Source organism: Bombyx mandarina, chromosome 07 (assembly GCF_030267445.1).
Source record: "Bombyx mandarina strain Sakado chromosome 07, ASM3026744v2".
Lineage (NCBI taxonomy): Eukaryota > Metazoa > Arthropoda > Insecta > Lepidoptera > Bombycidae > Bombyx > Bombyx mandarina.
The window spans coordinates 13,273,422-13,285,482 of NC_143214.1; the positions used below are offsets into that span (position 1 = coordinate 13,273,422).

Sequence of the window (12,061 nt, forward strand, 5' to 3'; positions counted from 1 at the left end):
ACGTATTTCATTAGAACAATGTTTACTTTGCATTTTTTATTGCTAAGATGGGTGGACGAGCTCACAGCTCACCTGGTGTTAAGTGGTTACTGGAGCACGTAGACGTCTACAACGTAAATGCGCCACCTACCTTGAGATATGAGTTCTAAGGTCTCAAGTATAGTTAAGTTATATAAGATGGGTGGACGAGCTCACAGCTCACCTGGTGTTAAGTGGTTACTGGAGCACGTAGAAGTCTACAACGTAAATGCGCCACCTACCTTGAGATATGAGTTCTAAGGTCTCAAGTATAGTTAAGTTATAGTTAAATCTCAAGTGTAGGTATCTGATCAGAGCACTAGCCAGATGGTCAGCTCTGGTAAAGGAAGCTCTTGGTGGTAGTCTGTGCCATGCGGTATATGCCACCCATGTTCGAACACTGTGGAGGAACGTCACACGTGGTCGCGATCCTCAGCAGTAAGGGAACGATTAAGAAGAGAAGAAGAAGTACCTATCTGACTGCGGTATTAGAACACCGACACAGTCGCATCGCCGATACGAAGATAGGGGCGTTTCTTGTCAATTCATTTAAAAAAGAACTGATCTTATAGTCTATATCAGAGATCAATAAGACACGAATAATATTTGCGAAAGTCCAGTAATGTACGAAATGTTCACAAGTGCTCACAGTTGACAGCGTCTTGTCAAGCCAAGTGACTACAATGCTAATATGAGGGTCGATTAGTTACATCGATATGCTTTGCTTTCTCCTTCGACACTGTGAGCTGATCGAAAAATTGTTACGTATTTTAATGTCAGCAAGCAATGGTTGGGATAATGATTGAAATTCGACCACAACCAAGTCTCAAGATTTTAATTCCGTTTATATTTTCTACATAATATAGTTATCGACATTGAAAACAAGCTGACAATGTCCAAAAACAGATTATTGATAATATGGTAGCTCGTCAACATATATATTAATACAAAAAAAGCAAATTGACGCTAGTCCGTCTTGTGAGTCCGCACGGGTAGGTACTATTACCCTATCTATTCATGCCGCGAAGCAGTAATGCGTTTCGGTTTGAAGGGTGGGACAATCATTTTACACATAAAACTGAGATATATACATCGTCTTCTCTCATTAAAACTGTATAATCTCAAAACTTACAAATTTTACAGGAGAATGTTTTAAAGGTTTAACATGTGATATATATTTTTTAATATTAATCATCTTTGCAACGTTTATTTTTTATTTTTTACCAGTTACACTATCTGTCTTTTAAAGTAAGATAAAATTATGTATTAATTTTGTTAAAAGTAGTCAAAATATAGGTGAACTAAAAAAAAAAAAACTAAAACTAAACTACGCTCTTTTGACAGTATTTATGAGAAAAATACTGGTGATACCAAATGATTCCGCATATTAACTCAATTTCGAATATTTTTAGAAATTGTACACTTTTACAGCGAAAAGACGACATGTCTCAAGGTGGTGGCATTAACGTTGCAAGTTGTGCCACGGCAAGGGTGGTCGGCATTAACGTTGTTGTCTAAGAGCTTCGGTGACCACTTAACAACATTGGGCCGCGATTGGGAACTTAGCAACTAAAAGAAGCAAAAGATAATCTAATCTAATAATAATCTGTTGGTAAACAGAAGAGATAATTCTACTGAGTTATTTTCTGCTTACCTATTTATAGATACCAGCTAGCAACCCTACATTAGGAATTCAGCATGTTATGAGTGTAAGTAGTGGGGATATGAAGGAGAGTGAATACCTCGTTACAACATTACTGAATTATTGTACTTACATATGTCTTGTTCGAGTGCCTTAGAAATCTGACGTTTTGTACGGGACTTTATAATATTATTATGATTTTAGATTGATGTTAAAGCCTGTACGTTTGTACTTTAGACCTAAATAACAGTACAGTAGGTGTACTTAAAGCTAAAGATATTTCATCTCGATGAACCTTCAGAATAAACAGAGAATTATACATTGGAAACAAAATTGTGAATGAAAAACTCATAGAAAAGTAATACTATAAATTCATCCCAATGAAGCTATGGAGCACGAAGATAAAGTCCGAGCCCGGAAGACAGATATCGATCGTTCTGCAAATAGCCGCGCCGGTAACACCAATCGCGCAGTATTGCATTACTGGAAACGAACCCGCGACGCCGGCACCGCAATCCTGTCTGCTTCCTGTACGTACGGTATAATCAATACGTAGCTTTTTAATAGCCAAGGGTAAAAGTTCCAGAAGCACAGAGACTTCCCAACATAAATTATTCTGCCTACCTTGAGATAAAGATGGTAAGATCTCCAGTGACTTTTCCCGATAAAAAAACTTAATATAACTATAGTATACATACAAAAGATTAAACATCAAAACTAAATCTACAATCAGATATTACACGAAACGGTGACTTCAAAGTAATACGTGATGTATCAACACACGATATACTCGTAATAATATCATGTTCCCACAATAATACTTAGTGCCAAGCGGCTATTCAAGACGCAGAAACATTGTGAAACTACTTGGATTTATTACGGCGCTTTCACTGCCTCTAATTCCTACGTTACCCACGTTTAGTATCGTTTATATTTATTTATTTAGAAGAACAGAACACGGCCCAATTGGTGCTAAATAATCATTGGGGCTGAAATTAGGAACTATCATTTCACCATCTGTACTGGTAAACTGGTGCTACCATCCGTTACGGGTATTCAAACATTCTCATAGCTACTAACTCGTCGACGCTGGGAGCATGGAAGTGTTTCAAAATATTTGATTTGCCGTACTCTAGTGGGTTGTCCCAATATTGACTCAAATTATTGATGGGAAGATAATGGATCTGATGGGTCGGTTTATTTGAAGCCTCGTTTAAGTGTATTATTGTGTTTCCTTATTATTCTACAGCTCATAACAAATGGCCTTAGTCGAAGTAAGAACTAGTAAGTCTAATCAAAGTTTCAAGTATTTGAGGTCTAATGAGTAAACGCTCTTATCATTTTTACTTCGTTCGCGCCACACAAAATATTCAAGTTTTTTTTTTAATAAAACGTATTTTTTTCATTGGATTTTTTTATCGTTACTATTCTTATGGAATGTTTCATGGGCTACTTATTTAAATTGCGTTTAAAACTTGCCATGTTTTCTACAGAGACCATAATATAGCGTAATTCAGCGAATTAAGATCGGGACCAGACGACGGCTAGTTCAGCTATGATCAGGTCGGAAACTTTCCTTTCCAGCCAAGCTTATGAGAATGATAGGTCCCAAATTCAAATGTAGCATTTTAGGTTTTCTCTGTGAACAGTATTTTGACAAGACTGTGTAAGTATAAATTAATCTGTGGACAGGGAATATTTTTTCTGAAAAAAATAAAAGACACGCAGTCCATTGTTCTCAATTGATGTCCATATTGGAGGAAGTATTAAAAATAAAATACCAGTTGTAAGCTTCAGTACATTTTGTTGGTACGGCATAAAATATTGCGCATCGATCATATGTCAACCCGTGTGAGGAGGTAGTCGTCATCATTATCATCCCACAGACGTCCATGGCTGGACATGGCTCTTCCTCAAGGTTTGCCATGTAGACTTGCGTTTGGCGGATTCCCGGGAATTTCGGACAAATCATCGGTGGACCTTGTGAGTGGTCTATGTAGACGTTTAACAAATTTGAAGCTTTATTATCATTTTTAAAGTGACCAACGGTTTTCACATTGTATTCATGGACGCCGGTAAGTATCGCTAAGGACCCAGGTAAAGCTAAATGGCCACCTACAATATAACGAAAGTGTGGAAAAAAATAAACAAATAATAAACAAAAAGGTCTGTGAGTCTAATTTGGTTCTCGACGTACATCCTAATTTACATATAATGCTTACTTAATGGACGCAGCGCTCGGAGCTTTAAGCTCCGAATGGCTGTAATACATTTAATTTTCTATTGTCCCTAAATGGCTCGGCTATAGCTTTTATAGGTTAGATGCTTTGGCTATTTCTAGTTCTAGGAAATTTACGGAGACGTTGGCATCCGAATGGCCTTAAATGTAATAGACAGGCCGGGAACAATTTCAATATATAAGACCAGCGAACCGACTACCAAATATGAAGAAACCTGAACGTACTTCACATAACTTGCTTGGAGCTTTAGGAATTTTGAGAAGTGCGGTAAGTACTCGGCTCGCACCAGTGACCCTGTGTTGTGTGCCGTAATAGACCAAAAATAGTTTTTAACTAGATTGAGATTAAAAATAGAAGAGTATTTAGTCTGCTCTGTTTCTAGACCAGGTTCAGTATTTTCAAATGTCTGTAGCACAATAAGGTTTATATACTCTATTCAGCTTTATTTTATCGCTTTGTTGTTAGATTTGTTGTTCTATTATGCTATTAAATGTTATTAAAGTATTTACTTCGATTTTTACTAGTCGTAGACATAATTAAGAGTACTTTTTGGATTAAATTATCGTTGAAAGGGACGACTTGCCACCATCGTCTGTGACAATGAAAACTGTACAGTATTTGAAATGTTGGAAATCATACAGTGTCAATAAAAAACGCGAGATTAAACCATAAAAATATGTTTTAAATAATCATGTAAAAACTTCTAAGCTTAGATGTTCTCCATATTTTTTGTGCGGCTTCAACTAAAGCAGTGTTTTATAAAGATACAGAAATTGGATTGTTCAAGTGTTTTTCCCTATTTTTCTCTCCAAAAGAACAATAAATGTAGCTACATTATATTATCGTAATCGTAATCGTAGAAGAATACGCAATAATTTTTTAGGCATATTCATTTGTTTTGAAACAGTAATTTTTTTGAAGGCGGTTTTTTTTGTTAATATTTTTGTTTATCTAAACTTACATTTAGGGTGTTTAGTTTTCTTAACTTGAAGGAAAGATTTTTACCTGCAACAAAAACACTTTAGATTAGTATAACTTATATTGATCAGGTATTAAGGAAAACGATCATCAAAATAATACCATGGATCAGTTTCATGAGCGAGTTTGTATACATGTTGATTTTTGGTTAAAAATCAAAAAGTTTTTATCGAGATTTTTCAAACTCTTACGCAATCTTTGGATGCTATCCAGGATTAAAATGATTTACGATTATCGACGTAACCCGTCTACTGTATGAAGAGAAAAGTAATTGAAGTTTATTTTCAACAAAGTACAGTCGTCGTGGCCTAACGGATAAGACGTCCGGTGCATTCGTGTTGAGCGATGCACCGGTGTTCGAATCCCGCAGGCGGGTACCAATTTTTCAAATGAAATACGTACTCAACAAATGTTCACGATTGACTTCCACGGTGAAGGAATAACATCGTGTAATAAAAATGAAACCCGCAAAATTATAATTTGCGTAATTACTGGTGGTAGGACCTCTTGTGAGTCCGCGCGGGTGGGTACCACCACCCTGCCTATTTCTGCCGTGAAGCAGTAATGCGTTTCGGTTTGAAGGGTGGGGCAGCCGTCGTTACTATACTTGAGACCTTAGAACTTGTATCTCAAGGTGGGTGGCGCATTTACGTTGTGGATGTCTATGGGCTCCAGTAACCACTTAACATCAGGTGGGCTGTTAGCTCGTCCACCCATCTAAGCAATAAAAAAAAAAAAAAAAAAAAAAGTATGAACGGTGTTGTTTCTAGTTTTATGAGTTTAGTTTTTTGAGCTTAATTACAAAGTTCTATTAATACTATCTATGGATGAATAATATAGTAAAGGTAATGCTTTTATTTTAAGATTGTCGACATTTTTTTATTCTGGTAACATCTAAGAAGTGGTCACTTGTGAACTCAAATTGAGGTTAAATTAAATGAGATCTAAAAATCAAAACAGTAGGAGTAGTCGCAAAAATTGCCACTGTAAAGCTCCAAATTGAACAAAAATGTTGCAGATTTCAATATCGATATCCTCATTAAGCGCCATTTGCTAGTCCATCAACTTCATCGGGTCCGGTGGATCGCCATTCATATTTAATAATGGAAAATTCGTGAAAAACCCATAAAGGTGTACATACTTAACGGTTCATGTAAATAATATATGAGCCGTCACGAATCGACTGCTCTATTCAAAGGCTTTGAGTATCGGTCCTGAATTTTCTGGAATGTATTAAAGATTGACGCTGCAAGGGCTTGCTTTATTTCCCGCCCTTCAAGGGTTCGATTACATTTTGGCAAGTAGGATAATAGTTTCACGCTGGATGTAAGAGGCTGCAATAAGGATATGGTTGGATATCAAAGAATTTCCGAAGGAATTGGACACCGAATTTAGTTTGCAAGTTTGATGAGACCTTGTAGGCCCTGCGAGTTTTCTCTTCTTATTCTGAGTCGGTCTCTTCATTGCTGAAGGTCGTGTCTAATCTGAAATGTGGACTACTCGATGCACAATGCTTCCCAATGTCTTCTTGTCCTCAGCGGTCTTTATAGCCTCGGTTATTGGCAAGCCAGTGAGCGTCTTGACCAGATCAGACCAGAGGGTAGGTGAGCGTCCACGTGATCTTCTCCCGTCAACCTGACCAACTACCATCAGCTTCTCTAAGTTATCGGGGCCTCTACGAGCGAGTATCTACTCAGCTATTTTAATAGAAACGAATACATAAACATATCCATACAGAGTAAGAACCCTCTCTATAAACACATCTTCACGACAGCACGTGCGTCCTAATATCGAGCACAATAACCGACCCAGTTAGAAATGTACTGCCCGTATTGGGTAAACTCTAAATATTGGCTCAAGGAATACTTAAATTTAGATTAGTTGCATAACAAAAAATAAAATTTAACAATGCAATTCGTTATTCAGTACTCGGCTCTACAAATTTATTCAGCTTGTGAATTCTTTTGGAACTAGCCGTGTTTCAGCTTGGTGATACAAATATAATTTGCGTTGTGTTTATGGTGACCTCAAAATGATGGATGAACTGCAGCCAATGTACGTGGACAAATGCATACGTCCCAGCAATTTTACTTGACCCATTTAACTATACAGTTAGCTATAGTCTCTATAGAATTAAGTGTAAAAATGTTTCCGTAGTATAATTACCAAGTTCTTCAAAAATATAGTAGTGGTCACCTCTAAGTGACTTAAACTACACCACTACACATTTGTCATTGCCGATGTCCAAACAAAGTTGACGGCCAAAACCAATTGTTTGGGCAATTATTTTCTTATTTTTATTTATTTATTTAATCCATTCAATACAAAGTCAGGCTTACGGTTTTCACCAAAACGCCTGACTCGTTAACACAAAAACATTATTGAAATTATGAAGTACTATTATAATATTACGCTAAAAATAAAATTATTTTGGAATAAAGTATTCCCCAACTATCGGCAAATACGTTTTATAATATCCAACGCATCGAATCCTCTTTTATTTTTACTAATGACTTATAGAAGCACGAAATCTAACCCTAAAATACGGATTGTTAGGGGAGTGGGTTTTTTTTAAATATTAGTTTTTCTATTCCTGCGAATAAAAACTGCTTAGTCGAATTACTTCTAAGCCAGAGACGTAAAACTTATTCGATTCATTCCCAAAACCAATAAATCAGGATCGAAACTATCAATTGTTTTAGTTGGTTTCATCATAAAATTTAATGTAATTACGCGTGTCTTCGTCAGATGTTTGTTTGTTTGTTATAGTTAGATACGTATAAGTATGTATATCATTCGGCAAAGGACAGGAAAAACTCGCTTAATGAAATGTTACTTGATGCTAATCAGTAGCAACTGTAATTTAGCGTCTAACCTTCACATGTATTGTCTTGAAGGCATCTGACGGTTTCATTCTAATTGAGCAAGCATTTACCACATTACAAGGCCGAGCTATAACCCACATAGCTCTGCTGGAACCAAGGGTAAGCTAATCTTCCTCTCATTTGGATACGTAAACTTTTAAGTTTTGTTTGTTCAGTCGATGTTTCCATACGATTCTCATCGAATTGAGTTGAATCGTTTTTCATAATTGTTGCGCATGTGGCTATGGGTTCTGTAGACGCGATTTTCCATTTAAGCCATTGTTAATAACCTGACTCAAGAGAAGTTGAGACTGTTCAATTAATGTTTATTTTTAATGATTAATGTGACACACGCACATTTTGTACAAATGGTGTATCAAAAATAACTTAAGCAGGAAAAGACAGGATGATTATGTGCCACTCTCTCTTCTGATTGTCAAATATTTTTCTTCTTTATAAAAAAACTGCCAATAAATTATCTGCCTGTTTTTTTTAGTGCCACTGGTCAATCCTGAAGCTTATTTCATTTTGAGAAACACGTACAAGAGAAAGTTTTATATTCATACATATACCCCTAGAGTTGGTGAGTTCTACAGGCTACAGTGATCACTTTTCGTAAGAAGTACCAGTGACATCGCTAACTTTAACAAATGTAAGTAAATATAAAAATACAGAACTGTCATGGTTTTGCGTTTTTCTTAGCCAGACACCTGCCTAGTATTTATGTGTCAATATGCTATAAGTATATTTCAATTGATGATTCAATCTCCCGTAACATCACCATAAATTTTCCATACGACTTACATGATTTACTTCAACCACAATTCGCATTATCGATTACGAAACCAGAGTTCTATAAAAATTACCGACCCAATAAAACCACCATTAAATTCCCATAACCTACATGCCTATGGGGAAACCGGTATCCGAGGCCGGTGCGGTTTCTTTGATGATCTCATCCGAGACGAATCTTGATAATCTTATATTTGGGAGCCAATGGCCAAAGACCTCCCATAGACATACGACATATTTTTAATTATCGAGAGGAATTATTTATGAGTGATTGAACAAAGACGTAGGACCGCAAATATTCTGAAGACGGAAGGTCCGGGAGATCCTTTCTGATGATGGAACCGTACCTCTGAGGCCTAGATTTTAACTTTTGCTGAAAATTTGCAGCCAAGCCGGTATGCACAAACTCGTAAGTGCCAAGTGTGAATACATGCCAAGTTTTTGTACGTTTCAAACTTATGGTACAACGTTTAGTAAGCTCTTCTTCTTCTAGCTAGGTTTCCTCAATACTGAGGGTCGTGACTACCTCCTCGCAACAAGACCTTATTCCGTAAGCTCACGCGTAGATAATATCACTGTACTTCCTGTATCTGTCTATAATGTTATTGAGAATCCGATATCTCAAGTTGCACATCGCTGTGTCCTTGAATACCATATGGTCATGCATATCACCGATCTAATCAAACAAAACAGTAAAGGAAACTCTCTTTGACTGCCCCGCCGGTGCAGTAATTAGCGTTCCTGACTATTGTGTAAAAGGCCGTGAGTTCGATTTCCGCATCGGGTAAGCATTCGTGTGATGAGCCTCTTTGTCTGGGTGTTTATTATGTATAAAAGTATTTATGCCTGTTCCTGGCCATCCATAGCCATCGGAATCCTAATTTGGGGCCAGATAACAGTGTGTGATTTGTTCCCAGTTATTTCTTTATCATTTATTTTTATTATTTTTCCTTTTTCTATGGAATCAAATTAAGAAACTGACTCGTAGTCTTAAAATTGCATCAGCTAAGCCAGTTTATATTATTAATAAAACCCTTTAGATCCAAATACGATTTGCTTTAACATTTTCAGTCTGATACGTATAATCAAGTAATCACCATGAATTATGTAAATGTTGCTTAGGCCGAATGAGATAATGGTCTAAGTACACGGATGCTGAAGTAATTTACGTATTAGAATATCTCGTTGCCAACTTATCTTCAGTACACATTATCTGGGGCATGTTTGGATATTCTAAATACAGTAACATTCTTGTATGGGATAATTTCTGAGGAGTTTTATGATATATTTTTTTTGTTTGTTTTTATTAATTCAACATACTCCGATGTTTTGCTTAAGTAGACTTAAATATTAAATTGTTCAGATTATGTTTACACGTTTTATTATATTGTAATATATGTTGATACCTCACCAATTACCAATATCTGAGAGGTAGGTAATAGTAATAATAAAAGTACTTAAGTCAAAGAAAATTTAAAACTAAATTGCGCCCAATATCCTACCCCTATTTTCATGCTATAGGTAATTGTCACTGTCGCCCATGGACACGGACACATCAAACACGGAGTCATGATTTGGCAATTCAATGGATCTGCCAGGAAGAAAAAAAAATGAGAATAAACCATCAAGTGAATTATTTTTCTAAAATATTTTTCCAAATATTATATAAATAAGAAGTTAGCGCTAGGAGGCAGTTTGGCTACGCCTCTGCCATCGCTGACGGACGTGACATAGTCTTCTGCTTCTTCTTCTTCGTAGCGTTCTCCCAGTCTAATGCAAGGGTCCAGTTTCCAACTTAAACTGCTCCACTTTGTCGGGTCTTCGGCATCCTTCTGAGGTTCTTATGAGGCTTTGGGGTTATAAGGGCGTGGCGTAGTGTGCAGCAAAAATTATCGCCCACTGCAGATAAGCCTAGTGATTCCAGATATCAGACTCTATTTCCAGTGACGAGTGAAAAAGAAAACAACTGGTTCAACTCTAAATGTGGCCCACCGTTGCATGTCTCATTATGGTTCCAAGCCCAAAACGAATGTATTAACTGTTACCGGATTTCCTAAATCGATCGACCACAGGATGTTGACATTACCCTGTTGACATGTCACTGACAGGATCAGCGTAACAGGATCAATTGATAGTGACATATTCAATTGATTTGGGTTTATGGAGTGTGGGAGAATTTCGTGGGATTTGGAGAACGAATTATGATGATGGCCTTGATACTTAAAAGTGTAGTACAATGTGTGTGTACACATAATAATATACTAGATGATGACCGAGCTTTGCTTAGTTTTTTTATTATAACGCCATCTTGTTGTGTCTTTAAAGCGGTTAGTTGCCCTCAATTAAGAAAAATAGTATTACTATCCGCCAATAGATGTCGGGTAAAGTTGATTATTGAAAACACAAATAAAACAACATTTTCTGAAAATAAATCGTAGCTAGATCAATTTATCGCCCCCGAAATCTCCTGTATACTAAATTTTATGAAAATCGTTAGAGCTGTTTCCGAGATTCAGATTACATACATATATATACAAGGATTGCTCGTTTAAAGGTATAAGATACACAAATGAATAAGCTGAGTTTATTTCGTCAGTTGTGCATAATACTTATTCATTTGGGATACATAAAATTCAGTTAAAATTTTAATTATGTACTAGTGGTTAGGAACTGTTTATGAATCAGACGTCTTCATATACATATTAACGTAACCAACACGACCTTGGCTAAAATATATAAAAAATATACGAATTGCTGTAGACGTAAGTTGATGGTTTTTTAATAGAAAATTTAATAACTAATTTTAAAAAGAACATTCAGCTTATAATGAAATTGGTTTCATAAATTATTAAAAACATGCTTTTCACGGAAGACCATAATATACGGTGCATTGAAAGTATATATAAAGGACGAAAATCCGGATATATCCGGATGAAAGCGGTAAAAACCTGTTCAAAGAGAATGGAAGTAGAAACTAATGACCGAGCTGGTTGAATGTTTTATAGGTGAAACATTTGGGGGCTATTTTGAACCTTATTCAACATCAGTAAAGATTCGTTTCATTAGAGAAAAATATGATGTATAACATATTCACGGCACAGACAGACGAAGGGTTTTCAAAAAAGGTAATATTTGTTTTAAATACGCTCACAGCTAATTTACATTTTTTATTGCTAAGATGTGTCGACAAGTTCACACCTGGTGTTCAGTGGTTACCAGAGCCCATAGAAAACTACAATGTAAATGCCGCCAACCACCTTGAGACAAGGGCTCTAAGGACTTAGTTGTAACAGTATGACGGCTGCTTCACCTTTCAAACCGAAACGCATTACTGCTTCACGGCAGAAATAGGCAGGGTGATGGTACCTACCCGTGCGGATTCACAAGACAGCTCGTTAGGCAGTGGCTTGGCTCCATCCCTAGCATTGCTGACGTCCATGAGCGATGGTAACCACTTACCATCAGCTGATCCGTGAGCCGGTCTGCCTGCATGGGCACTAAAAAATAAGACGTCCTGTAAAATATCT

General features: G+C 36.6%; 1 protein-coding gene and 1 long non-coding RNA gene across 8 annotated transcripts in view; both read right to left on the minus strand.

Moving 5' to 3' along the window:
- LOC114251819 (dystrophin, isoforms A/C/F/G/H) overlaps nt 1–12,061 on the minus strand; it is a 480,975-nt gene that overhangs the window by 146,744 nt on the left and 322,170 nt on the right. The window lies entirely within an intron of this gene.
- Nucleotides 1–12,061, minus strand: part of LOC149502749 (uncharacterized) — a 52,347-nt gene that overhangs the window by 34,189 nt on the left and 6,097 nt on the right. Inside the window, exon 2 of the long non-coding RNA XR_016323355.1 lies at nt 4,862–4,905. This is a non-coding gene — a long non-coding RNA (uncharacterized LOC149502749). The remainder of the gene's footprint in view (nt 1–4,861; nt 4,906–12,061) is intronic.